This window comes from Hylobates moloch, unplaced genomic scaffold (genome assembly GCF_009828535.3).
Source record: "Hylobates moloch isolate HMO894 unplaced genomic scaffold, HMol_V3 SCAFFOLD_1, whole genome shotgun sequence".
NCBI classification, from domain to species: Eukaryota; Metazoa; Chordata; class Mammalia; order Primates; family Hylobatidae; genus Hylobates; species Hylobates moloch.
This window is the reverse complement of record NW_026652276.1, coordinates 154,092,088-154,106,906: the sequence shown is the minus strand read 5'-3', so window position 1 is coordinate 154,106,906 and position 14,819 is coordinate 154,092,088. Positions and strand designations below refer to the sequence as shown.

Here is a 14,819-nt window from a genome sequence, read left to right as displayed (position 1 = left end):
ACACAGGTGTTTCGGGACCTCAGGAAGTCTCTGTGATCACATTCTAAAAGAGAAACAATGAAAAACAACCTTTACATTTGTGAGGAGCACAACTGCTGGGGAACACTTTTTAAAAGGTATAATAACAACAACATATAATGTCAACAAAAACAAAACCTAGCAGCCAAAAATTTTTCACCTCAACTTTGCTCATTATTCATTTGGTTTTTCAGGTTTTGTTTTTTCCCATGCATGAGTCTTACTGTGGAATCATAATAGCATTCTTGCAAAGGAAATAGTTTCATGCCGAATATGTCTTGTGAGCCCCTGAGAATTAAGGCCCAAAGGCAAAGGAACTTACAATAAACGAGGTCCATTCATAAAGCAGAATCGTTCAGTCTGTTGTGCTTATAAAGCCCCAGCATATAATTGTTTGGCTCTCATTTGTTTCCTGTCCCTGAATTAAATTTTAATCTCCTTTCTAGAGGGAAATAAATTGCATAATATATGTCAGGACTTAGGACAGTGTTTTAATTAATGTGGATGCCTCAAAAAAATAAAGATAAAAATCAAGGCTGTAAGTAAATTTTATTTAGTCTTTAAAAATAAATACAAAATGTTGAGCAAAGGCAAGTATCCAGAATTGGAATGCATGTTGCTATTTTTGGGGTGGGGGTGAGGGGTAGATAAAACTACATTCTCTTAAGCAACTAATATGTGTATGTCTCTTATACACATATTAGTTTCTTATAATATATCAAGAAACAAGATAACCAAGAAACGAGATCATTTCTTGATTATATTTTCTTTGTATTTTATTCCAAATAACACCCCATATGTTACCACAAAAGTACAGGTCCCTCAACAATGACTGTGCACAATGAAAGAAGAAAAACTTGAGATATGCTGTTAAAATATATTTTTAGTTATTCAAGGGGATTGGGAAATGTAATAAACCTATTTATGATGAGGCAAATTTTGCAGACCTTTGTTGAAATAAACTTTTCAAAATATCTCAAAGTTTTAGTCTGATAAAAATCTTTAAGCTCTACAGAAGTGGTAAAAGACAGTGCAGAGATTGATTGCTTTGTTTTTAATTCTGCTGAGATTTCAGTTCTTCTGTTTCTTCTCACTACATGCTCCTAGGGCATGAGTCCAGGACTGGAAAAGAACACAGGGTTACTACTTTCTCCCCAGGCTCATTCTCAGTTAGAATGTACATTTAAAAAATAATTCTGTCATTGCCTTTCCTAGGGAAAACAGGAACTAAGCAAGAAAGCTCTAAAGGAGTAAGCACAACATGAAATATCTGTACCAACATCAGTCTGAGGCATGATGTTGTCCCACTGTCCCAATATACAGAGAGAATGCTAACAGGCTGCAAACGGGACGGGATAATACTTTCAAAGATATTCCAGTTGCTTCAACTTTGCTAATTTGTGAATTCTCAGAAAAAATATTTCAAAGCATACTATAAATAAGATTTTCTACATGCTATTCTCACAATGCATCCCATCGTTAAGGTCCAATATGTCCATTCATTTGCTTCTAGTGACAAAGGTCCCGCATATTGTGTGGTCTCTTCTTATTATCCCTACACCTATATTATTCCTCCAACATTCTCAGATCCGATGTATTTCTCTGCCAGAACATGCTTAAACTTGTTTTTTGCCTACTGGGCACTGGAAGCTAAAAGGGCTGCTTCACTTTTATTTATCCAGCCACCACCTTGGTGAATGCTAATATATCACTTTTGCACTATATTGGATAATACAGCTGAGCCAAATCCCAAAGTTCTCTTGGAAACATACAGGTAATCTCATGCTAGATGAAGAGGACTTTTCATATATGTTGATATTTTCATAGCACCCTTAAACTTCAAGGGGATTGATCAGGGAACAGTGAGAAGTAGGAATTTTAACATTAACACCTGACCTTCAGTCACTACTATTTCTTTCTTCTTCATATACCACACAAGGGGCAGAAGGATTTCTCCCTTTCTCATTGGCAGAGATTTCATTTATGACAAATTCTTAATTGTGTTCATCTCATTTTATAGTAACTTTGATAGTTAAATTTTGTCAGGCCTGTGTCTGATACAAATAAGTATTAAAAATTATAAAATGTAAATCTGTAATGACTTAATATTACCAAAATATTATTAACGAGAACTGTATATTTGTATTATCTGGGTCTATTTGCCTATATACCATTTGTCCATCTTTTTTTTCCATTCATCTATTTATCTATAAATCTGATCTACCTAAATGTACACATATGAAGTAACAAAACTTGAAAGGATATAATTTAACATATCTGAAAATTAATAAACTACCATAAATTCCATATGGAAATAAACAATAATGCAAATATATTTATAATTATCCAGTATGGTCATTCAAAAATATTTATTAGTCACCTACTTTGATGGTTAATTTCATGTGTCAAATAGGTTAGGCCGTGGAACCCAGGTATTTGGTCAAATACTAGTATAGCTATTGCCGTGAAAGTATTTTTTAGATGAGATTTATCTTAATGCACTCTGTGCTGCTATAAAAGAATGCATGAGGCTGAGTAATTTACAATGAACAAAAATTTATTTCCCACAGTTCTGGAGGAGGGAAGTACAAGATCAAAAAGCAAGCATCTGACAAGGGGCTTCATGCTACATCATCTCATGGATGAAGGCAGAAAGGCAAAAGAGTGAAAGAGAGATGGAAAACAGAATGAAACTCATCCTTTTATAGGGAACTCACTTGCACAATAACGAACCCACTCCTGTCATAATGGCATTAATCCATTAATGAGGGCAGAGCCCTCACAGCCTAATCACCTCTCATTAGGCCACACATCCTAACACTGTTGCACTGGAGATTAAGATTCCAACAAATGCTTTTGAGGGACACATCCAAACCATAGGAGATTCATATTTAAATCAGTACACTCTGAATGAGGCCAATTACCTTCCATAATGCAGGTGGGCCACATCTAATCAGTTGAAAACTTTGCAAGGAAAAAGACAAATGTTCCCCAAGAAAGAGCACATTCTGCCTGCAGATGGCCTTTAGACTAAAGCTGCAATATCAACTCATCCATGGATCTTCCTTCAAATAAATCTCTCTCTCTCTCTCTCTCTATATATATATATATATATACACACACACACACAGAGACACACATACATGCAGACACACACATACATATACACATATATGTATGCTTGTATATATATACACATGTCATATATGTATTAATTCGTATATAATCCATAGATGCATTAATACATATATCATATATACATGTGTGGATTTTACATATATGCATATATATACATATATGTATCCATACATAATCCATATATATCCCTATATTCATACATATATATATCATATATAATCCATATATGGATTAATGCCATATGTATATGTATACGTGTGTGTGTATGTATACACACACATATGTAATCACATACATGTATACCCCTCCACACATACACACCCTATTTGTTCTGTTTCTCTGGAGAACCCTGAGTAATACATACATCATTTGTCTGGCATCCTGTTAGTATGTGGGCTGCACAGATGAACAAGACACTGTTCTTGTCTTCATGAAGATAACTGTTTGCCTCAGAAGGTTAACTTCAGATAGGTTCTATTCAATAAACAGCTTTGGATATGATTCGTCTCAGTGTCCCTACCCAAATCTCACCTCAAATTGTAATCCCCACATTTTGAGAAAGGGATCTGGTGGTAGGTGATTGGTTCATGGGGACGGTTCCCCCATGCTATTCTCATGATAGTGAGTTATCTTGAGATCTGATGTTTTTAAAAACGGAAGTTTCCCTGTGCTCTCTCTCTCTCTCCTGCTGCCATATAAGACCTGCCTTGCTTCTCCTTCACCTTCTGCCATGATTCTAAGTTTCGTGATGCCTCCCCAGCCATGCAGAACTGTGAGTCAACTAAACCACTTTCCTTTATAAGTTACCCAGTCTCAGGTAGTATATTTATAGCAGTGTGAAAATGGACTAATACACCTTTAATAATTTGCAAATAGTTTACAACTCAAGGTAGGTTTCTGTATGATCAAATCTTATCATAGGTTTGCTATGCCATTTTAGAATGGGGTGATTAGAAATAATCAAAAGTGACCAGGCATGGTAGTTCATGCCTGTAATCCCAGCATTTTGGAAGGCTGGGACAGGTGGCTTGCTTGAGCTCAGGAGTTCGAGAACAGCCTGGGCAACATAGTGGAAACCCATCTCTGCAACAAAGACAAATAATTAGCTGGATATGGTGGCATCCACTTATAGTCCCAGTAACCCAGGAGGCTGGAGTGGGAGGATCATCAGAACCCAGGAGGTTGAGGCTACCTTGAGCTGTAATAGCACCACTGCACTTCAGCCTACACAACAGACTAAAATGCCATCTCAAAAATAGTAATAATAAAATAAAGAAAGAAATAATAAAAGGTAATCACTATCTCTTTCTCTGTTACTACAAATGTCAACATAGAAGAGTCTGAAGTCAGATAAAGTGATACCTCCAGCTTTGTTCTTTTGCTTAAGATTGCTTTGACTTATTTGGGCTGTTTTTGGTCCCATATAAATTGTAAAAGATTTTTTTTCAATGTTGTGAAAAATGTCATTGGTAATATGATAAGAATTTTATTGAATCTGTAGATCACTTTGGCCTCTATGGTCATTTTAACTATGTTGATTCTTGTAATGCATTACCATGGGATGTTTTCCCATTTATTTGTATCATCTATTTATGATTTCTTTAATCAGTGTTTTACAGTTCTCCTTGTAGAGCTCTTTTATCCCCTTGGATAAATGCATTTCTAGGTATTTGATTTTGCCGGGGCTTATTGTAATTGAAATTGAGTTCTTGATTTGGCTCTCAGCTTGAAGGTTATTGTTGTACAGAAATGCTAGTGATTTTTGTACATTGATTTTGTATCCTGAAACTTTACTGAAGTCATTTATCAAGTCTAGGAGTCTTTTGAAGGAATCTTTAGGGTTCTCTAGATTTAAGATCATTTTGCCAGCAAACAGAGATAATTTGACTTCCACTTTTCCAATTTGCATGCTTTTTATTTCCTTCTCTTGCCGTATTGCTCTGGCTAAGAGTTCCAGTACTATGTTCAATAAGAGTGGTGAGAGTGGACATCCTTGTCTTGTTCCAGATCTTAGTGGGAATACTTTCAACTCTTCTCCATCCAATATGATGTTGACTGTTAGCTTGTCATATATGGCTTTTATTATTTTGAGGCATGTTCTTTAATACCTAGTTTGTTGAGCATTTTTATCTTAAAGGGATGTTAGATTTTATAAAATGCTTTTTCTGCATTTATTGAAATGACCTATGGTTTTTTTATTTTTAATTTTGTTTATATGGTGACTCATATTTATTGATTTGCATATGTTGAACTACCCTTATATCCTTGGGATAACAATCCCTTGATCACGATGTATTATCTTTTTCTTATATGTTGGATTCAGTTTGCTAGTATTTTGTTAAAAATTTTTGCATCTGTGTTCATCTGGGATATTAGCCTATAGTTTTCTTTTTTTATTGTTGTGTCCTTGCCTGATTTTGATATCAGATTGATATTGCTTTCATAGAATGGGTTACGGAGAAATCCCTCCTCTTTGATTTTTTGAAATAGTTTTAGTAAGATTGGTGCCAGCTCTTTTTTGTGTGTTTGGTAAAATTTGACTATGAATCTGTCTGGTTGTGGGCATTTTTTGTTATTGTTGTTGGGAGATGTCTTATTACTGGCTCTATGGGGCTATGATAAGCAAAACAGCATGGTACTTGTACAAAAATAGACACATAGATAAATAAAACAGAATAGAGAACCCAGAAATAAAGCCACATACTGACAACCAACTGATCTTTACTGAAGTCAATGAAAATATAGAATGGGGAAAGAACATTCTATTCAATGAATGGTGCTGGGAAAATGGGATAGTCATATGCAGAATGAGCTTGACCCCTACCTCTCACCATATACAAAAATTAACTCAGATGGAGTGGAGACTTAAATGTAAGATCTGTAACTATAAAAATCCTAGAAGAAAACCTAGGAAAAATTATCTGGACGTTGGCCTAGGTAAATAATCATGACTAAAATCTCCAAAGCGTATGCAACAAAAAACGAAAATTGACAAATGGGACTTAATTAAACTAAAAAGCTTCAACATAGCAAAATAAATAATCAACAGAGTATATAGACAATCCACAGAATGGGAGAAAATATTTGCAAACTATGCATCCATATTCAGAATCTATAAATAACTTAAAAAACTCCACAAGACAAAAACACCCCATTAAAAGGTAGGAAAGGACATGAACAGACAATTCTTAAAAGAAGACATACAAGCAGCCAATAAACTATGAAAAAATGCTCATCTTCACCAATTTTCAGAGAAATGCAAATTTTTTTCAGAGAAATGCAAGTTTAAACAACGAGATACTATCCCACACCAGTCAGAATGGTTATTATTAAAAAGTCAAAAAACAACAAATATTAGCAAGGATGCAGAGAAAAGGGAATGCTTATTCACTGTTTGTGGAAATGTAATGTACAACCTCTATGGAAAGCAGTATGTAAATTTCTTAAAGAACTAAAAATATAACTACCATTCAACTCAGCAATCCTGGGTATCTATCCATAGAAAAAAAATGTTATATCAAAAAATCACCTGCACTAATATGTGTATCACAGCACTATTCACAATAGCAAAGTCATGTAATCAACCTAAGAGTTCATCAACAGATTATTGGATAGAGAAAATGTGGTATGCATACACTATGGAATACTACACAGTCATGAAAACAATAAATCATGTCTTTCTCAGCTACATGGATGGAGTGGGAGGCCATTATTCCAAGTGAAATAATTCAAGATATAGACAAATATCACATGTTCTCACTTATGGGGGGAGCTAAACAGTGGGTACACATGGACATACCAAAGAAAATAATAGACACTAGGGATGCTAAAAATGGGGAGGGAGGGAGAGAATAAGGGTTGAAAAATTTCCTATTGGGTACAGTGTTCACTATTCAGGTGATGGGTACACTAGAAGCCCAAACCTGACCATCCTACAGTATATCCATGTAACATACCTGCACATGTACTCCCTGAATCTATAAACATTAAAAAATTCTGAAAGTTAGCATAAAAGACAAGAGTCTGAAGGGTAATTACAACTCAGAGTTTGAGGGTAACTTAATATAGTAAAACTAAACTTCAATAGAGTCTCACAGTTCCTAGAACAATCACCCTTATGTTTTCGTATTTAACCCTATAAACAAATGTCATAGATGATAAAGTGTATATTATTCTAAAAGTCGAGAAAAACAAGCTCAAGAATTTTATATAACTTACCCGAAAGTAAAGAGTAGCATATCTGAAAAGTTTTACTGTTCCTAGTCTAGTACAATTTTTTCCGTTATGTTACTTAAACCAATATGACATATAATTTAATTTCTTAAAATGGGATATAACACATGGTTAATTTGGACATTGTAAAACTACCCAAGGTACTTTTTCTATAAATGAGAATGTATAAAAATATTTACATACATGCTTGTTCATTAAAGATTAAAATAATGGGAACCTAAAGCATATTATTGCTCCATAGTAAGGAATTAATTGAAGAATTTATTGTGTACTCATACAAGATAATTTTAAGTATACCTTAAGTGATTTATAGGTATGTATATAAATATGTAAATATTCACATGAAATCTTGTATCATTCATTTGTTCAATAATTGCGTACCTACCATGTGTTGAGCATGATACATTGGTAACAAAACAGACAATGACCCCAGGCCTTGTATACATTCTTTTTTTTTTTTTTTTTGAGACGGAGTCTCGCTCTGTCGCCCAGGCGGGAGTGCAGTGGCGCAATCTCGGCTCACTGCAAGCTCCGCCTCCCGGGTTCACGCCATTCTCCTGCCTCAGCCTCTCCGAGTAGCTGGGACTACAGGCGCCCGCCAACACGCCCGGCTAATTTTTTTGTATTTTTAGTAGAGACAGGGTTTCACTGTGGTCTCGATCTCCTGACCTCGTGATCCACCCGCCTCGGCCTCCCAAAGTGCTGGGATTACAAGCGTGAGCCACCACGCCCGGCCTGTATACATTCTTATAGGAAGTGACAGATACTAAGTAATAAACATAATAAATAAGCCTATTATATGGATACTAGAGACGTGAGAGGAAAAAGAGATGAAGTAGAGCCAGATAAGAAGGATCAGTGATGCTGAGTGAGAAGAGGAGAGCAGGCTGCTGTATTAAGGGGAATCACCAGAAGGATGCTTGAGCAAAGACTTGAGATGAATGAAGAGTGAGCCATGCTCACACATTAGGGAAGACCACACCGGTGAAGGGAGCAATGAGTTCAAAGGCCCAGGGCAGCTGGGTGTATGGTATATTCAAGGGACAGCAAATATGCTGGTGTCGGGAGACCAGAGTGGTGAGGGAGAGAGTAGTAAAGGAGGAGTCAGAGACGAAGAAGGCATCCATCATACAATGTCCCTTTGAACACTGTAAGAACTTTGGCTTTTATTCTCAGCAAAATGCTGAGCTGTTTGTAGGTTTTAAACAGAGTAGAAACAGGACTCATCTTATGTTTTAAGAAAAGTTATCATTCCAGGTGCTATATTAAGAAGATTATTTAAGAGAAAAGGGAGAAAAGTGGAGAAACCAGTTAGAAGGCCACTGCAGTCATCCAGTAAGAAGCGGGTTGGGAGTAAAAGCAGTGAAGGTGATGAGTGGTAACATTCTTCATATATTTTTAGTGTAACATCAATAGGATTTCCTAATGAATTCAGTGTGGGGAGTACAAGAAGTAGAGGAGTCCAGGATGATCCAAGCTTTTAGCTTGAGAAAGTAGAATTTTGGCATTTCTGACAACTGAGATAGAGAAGTCTTTGGATGGAGCAAGATTAGGGGTGTAAGTGGGAGGTCAGGTTGCTCAGTTTGAGAAATGCTGAATTCGAAAGGGCTCTTATCCATTCAGTAGAATGTCCAGTGGATAGCTGGAGAAAAGATAATAGAGAGTGATTCTATTTTTATTTTTTCCCACATTGAGACATTTCTAATAATCTAAACTGACATTCTAAATTTCATCAATAAGTTCTAAAAAAAAATCTTAGATTCTAAATAACACCATAAATCATGAAAATTTATAGCAATCAGCGTTTTATAGAAATTAAAACAATGTCCATGAATATTGAAAAGTTATTTCACTGAAATATACTAAAAAATATTCTGTGGAAAGTTTATAAAACACTACTTAGAAATAATGATTGATAAATTTTGATTATATACGGTGTTGAAGGTAAACAACTCATAAAATATTATTTCAAACATTGCTTTATAAATTAAGCTAGTTATTTAATATCTCTAAAATTAAGAAATAGTTTCAGACTTTACTGGTTCAAAAGGATTATGAAGAGACTTATATTCAATAATAATAAGGAGGCACATCACAAGTAACATTCTGCAAGAGACGCTAAAGAGTAGACTGCAACAAAATACTGGGTGACCTACATTACACTGCTTTGGCAATTACAACCTCCAAACACTAAAAGGAAAGAAAAAAGTATCATGGAACATTTTTAAAGACAATTTTAACACATTTTAGCCATTCACTAGGTTCTTATATCAGACTGAAAACCAAAAGTTCACATCTATCTAAGATTGCAGGGCTAAGATTACTATTCTGAAAGCTTTTCAAACGCTTTAGAAGCCTCTCTAAGGTCAACTCAAGCAAGACATTTACACCTATCAGTGCTTTGGCATCATAAACCTGTCTTTTAGCTGTATGGCCATAAACATTTAAAATTCCAAATCCTGCACTTTTGGAAGATGTTCTGGAAATGAAAGTGTGATTTAATTTTAAATGCTGTGTCCTCAAAGAACACTTCTAAACCTTAATAAAGATGGGATATAGACATCACCATTCATGGCAGGACACAGTGATCTTATCTACAGGCAATGAGCTGTCTCTATAGAAATGCTAGACCTCTGTGAACACACAAGAATCAAAGCTGGTCCTAGCAACGGTGCAGAGGCTAAATATATCTCAGCAAACATACAAGCTCACGGGCCTTAAATGACCTGTTAGCCACACAGACATTTATTGCAGATTCTGATTGCACAGGGTGTGGCCAGTTAATACCAGCTGCACTGGCCTCAGTAAAGGTACAGGTCATTAGCCAGCACAGGCAGCCTCAGGGCACATATGCTCAGTTTGATTTTAATTTTTAACTATGCCTAGTATACCTACTGAAGGGAGAGGAGATCACCAGCATATGCTGGTGGTAGGTCTCAGGCCCTAATAAGCTACTGCAACAGAAGTAAGGAATCAGAAAAAGCAATGAAAAAATAAATAAATAAATAAATAAATAAATAAAGGGCGAGGCTTTATAGCCCTGTAATACATTAATAGTTAGATCAATGTTTCCTGTTTCAAAAGCACTCGTGAGGCCCTAAGCTCACAAATTTTAGGACACCACCTGGTTAGCCAGCATGTGCTGCCCAAATTATTATCATGCATCCAGAGCTAAGAAGGGAATTGTGGAGAGGCTGACCTTGAATTCAAGAGCTTGTCCACAGACCTGTGTATCATCCCTACCACCTGGTCTTCTTTTGGCTCTGCATTGGCTAATAACATACGAGAAAGAAAGATTCTTTCCTTAGGAGGCAGGCTATTTTTAAGCCTAAGCATTTTCATGAGGCAATAGAAATAGTTCCTCAGACTCAGAACTGAAAAGGAAATAAGCACGCTCTGTCACTAGATGGAGCCCATACTCAATGCAGTTTTTGGGGTGTCAAAACATATGACTCAAAAAACAACAGAATGAAGATGCTTTCAATAATGCTGGATGTGAAACAAAGGCACTTAGAATAAAGCTGGCAATTGGTGATGCTTTCATTGCAAATTCCTAGTGACACTCCCATTGCAGAAATTCTGACAGGCTCTATGGATAAACATAGTTGGAAGTCATTTAGAATGAACAATGGAACTTCAGCCTTGAAGTTGGATTAATGTTTTGATCTTGTTCAGAGGCTTCTGGGAGAGTTGTCCTAGGGGCTAATCTCACTTGTCTATTATTGGTCCCAGGTGGATAACCAGATGAGCATTGGTTGATGGGGTGGAGAGACCTCAATAAAGTGACAAATGAGCAGGAGGACTGCTGACCTTCTTCACTAAGGGAGGGAGAGTGAAGTCCCTGATTGACTTTAGGTCAGGGGTTGGCAAACTGTTCCTATAAAGGGCTGACCAGAACATACTTTTGACTCTGCAAGCCAGGTGGTCCTTGTCATAACTACTGAACTCTGCCATCGTGCAATATGAAAGCAGCCACAGACAATATGTAAACAAATTAGTGTGGATCTGCCACTGATTTATCGATTGCTGATTACACCATTAGTTCATATTTCTCAATTCTACTGAATTAAGATATTGAATAATAGGTAGTTTGTGGGCGATTGGTGTCTTTTTCTTTCTTTCTTTCTTTTTTTTTTTTTTTTTTGAGACAGAGTCTCGCTCTGTCACCCCCAGAGTATATTGCAGGGCTGCAATCTTGGCTCACTGCAACCTCCACCTCCTGGGTTCAAGCAATTCTCCTGCCTCAGCCTCCTACATAGCTGGGATTACAGGCATCCACCACCACACCTGGCTAATTTTTGTAATTTTAGTAGAGACGGGGTTTCACCATGTTGGCCAGGCCGGTGTCGCACTCTTGACCTCAAGTGATCCACCTGCCTCAGCCTCCCAAACTGCTGGGGTTACAGGCATGAGACACCACACCGGCCAACTGGTGTCTTTTCTTACACTTTACTTGGAAGAGTTGGAGTCAGTAATGTGATCACCAAGTCCCATCTGCAGACAAATAAGAAATCAATGAAGGAGTTTGTTTCAGTCTTCTTCAGGTAACCCATGCATACGGGGAACGTGACTCTATTGCTGGTTCTAGGTGGATTTGATTAGGCCTTACCTGTAATTCCTTACTCCATTAACAGTGACTGGTTCAGAGAATGTGGCTTAAGCCAGTGAACATTTGTACCATGTGATGACAACTGTGACTAGTTAGGGATGGGTACAGTTACCTGAGTTGACTCAGATCTTTTAGGAAGATTGGAGTAGATGTTTTCCCTTCTTCCATGGATATAAACAAGAAAGCATGTTGCCATGTAATTAATGCTGACATCTATCTTCTGACCAGGGGTGAGCAAACCTGAGGACAAAGCTGTCATGCTGAAGGCCAGGGGCTGAAAGGAGAGTGAGACGTTCCCAGAGCTTTGACTTTTGCATGAGAGTGTCGACCTTACCTCTGGATCTCTTGATTTGTGAGAAAATACATTTGTTTATTGTGTGCTATTTTTGTAGATTGTATTTAACAGTTGAAATGAGATGTACAAAAGGAAACAGAAAAGTAATTTTATAGTTGTTGATTTTTATTACACAAGCAAGAAATAATTAACATAGAAAAATATAGATAAACAAAAAGAAGGTATACCCACAATCAAGGAATAACCAAGGTTAGCATATTATAATGTCATTCTAGCTGTGTTGCTGTGTACATACATGCATACATCTATATGCACTTTCCACTAAAAAAGGCTTATATTTATTTTTATTTTTTAATTTTTAAAATTTTAATTAGTTTAAATTTACAGAAAATTTGTAAAGATAGTATATTTTCATATACTCCATTCCAAGTTAATTACATTAGCAGAGTACAGTTGTCATAATTAATGAACCAATATTGATACATTGTTATTAACTGAAGTTCATACTGTATTCATATCACCTTAGTTTTTTCCTCAGGTCCTTTTTCTGTTCCAGGATCCCATTTCAGACAGATACATTCTATGTAGCTGACATGTCTCTTTAGGCCCCTCTTGGCTGTGATGGTGTGTGAGACTTTCCTTGTTTTGAAGATCTTGATGGTTTTAAAGAGTACTGGTTAGGTATTTTGTAGAATGTTACTATATTTGGATTTGACTTATTTTTTTCCTCATACTTAGACTTGGGTTATGGTTTTTTGTTGTTTTTTGTATGTTTTTTAAGACAGAGTCTCGCTCTGTTGCCCAGGCTGGAGTGCAGTGGTGCGATCTCGGCTCACTGCAAGCTCCGTCTCCCGGGACGGAGCTCACACCATTCTCCTGCCTCAGCCTCCCGAGTAGCTGGGACTACAGGCACCCGTCACCACGCCCGGCTAATTTTTTGTATTTTTAGTAGAGACGGGGTTTCACCGTGTTAGCCAGGATGGTCTCGGTCTCCTGACCTCGTGATCCACCTGCCTCAGCCTCCTAAAGTGCTGGGATTACAGGCGTGAGCCACCGCACCCGGCCTTGGGTTATGGTTTATGGGAGGAAGACCACAGAGGTAAAGAGTCATTTTCTACACATTCTATCAAGGGTACATATTGTCAACATGACCTATTACTGTTGATGTTGACCTTGATCACCCACCACAGTAGTATCTGTCAGTATAAAGTATACACTTCTTTCCCCTTTCCATACTATACTTTTTGAAAGGAAGTCACTGTGTTTGGTCTAAATTTGGGTTGTGAGGAGTTAAGCTTTACCTCCCGGAGGGCAGAATATCAACACAAATTATTTGGAATTATTCTGCATGGGGGAATTTTCTACTCTCCTCATTTAGGGATGTGTAATATATTTAATCAGCACTTTCTTCCACTAAACAATTTACTGTATCTTTCCATGTCATAAATTATAACATTTGTATCATTATTTAATTGGCTGTCTAGTATTACACCATGTGTTTTATCATTTATTTCTTACCAGTCTCTTATTAACATTTAATTAACATTGACACCATGCATTTTATCTTTCTATTATAAACACTGCAATAAATATCAAGAAACTTGAGAAATTTGGGGGAAAGATTCATGCCACAAATGTAAGCTGACTTTAAAGAATGACAGAAATTATGAAGAAATGGACTATCTCAAAGGTGGAGAAACCCAGATATCTAAGTACCTATCTCTGTGGCTCAGCACTATGGGCCACTTACAAAACAAGTATTGAGGGCCTGGGATAACCTCAGATCTAAAATTCATAACCACAATTCAATGAGACAGTGATGTGCTCTTTTTTTTAGATTCCCACACAAAGACATGCTAGAATGTTTTGTTCACCACAGCAAGACTTAGAGCAGAAGCTCCAGATTACATTTGGAAGTTAATTGTTTGTAGTTAGTCTTCACTGGAACCCTGAGGATGTCCCATCCTCAGATATAAAAATAAAATAAGTGTTCTTGGCCACTCTTTGTGTACAAGATTGCCAACATTCCAGGCAGGGGTACAGAGCTGTCCATAGAGGATACGTCCCCAGACATCAAGTGAATCTTAATAAGTACATTTAAATAAGTTGAGTGTATAGCATACCTTTCCAATTCAGCTTTCTTCCAGAGCCGTCCCTGGGTTCAGGTTGAAGATGGTACTTAGTTACCTCCAGTCCCACAGAGAGGGCCACAACTGGGATTGCAGCAATCATTCTGCAGACCTCAGAAGAGTGAGGCAGATTCAGTAATCATGCCTAGATTGACTAAAGCATCAACACTTAAAAGAAAACCTGCCATGTGACTTAGTTATCAAGTTTCCTGATATTTATTGCAATGTTTATAATAGGCTTCCCTAAGATTTTCATTGGTGGTTGAGTACACTTTTTTTTTTTTTATTAAAGTTCCAGTGAGAGAGACCCACAAGAGTTCCTCAAACTCCAGTCCCAGTGGATTTTGAGGGCCCAGCAATGAAGCTTCTCTGTTGCTCCAGAGGTGTGAGGAAGAAT

The 14,819-nt window shown here is 36.9% G+C and overlaps 1 pseudogene; it reads right to left on the bottom strand.

The window, feature by feature from the left end:
- LOC116810795 (transcription factor IIIA-like) overlaps positions 1–14,525 on the bottom strand; it is a 191,295-nt pseudogene extending 176,770 nt beyond the window's left edge.
- Positions 14,526–14,819: the final 294 nt, after the last annotated feature.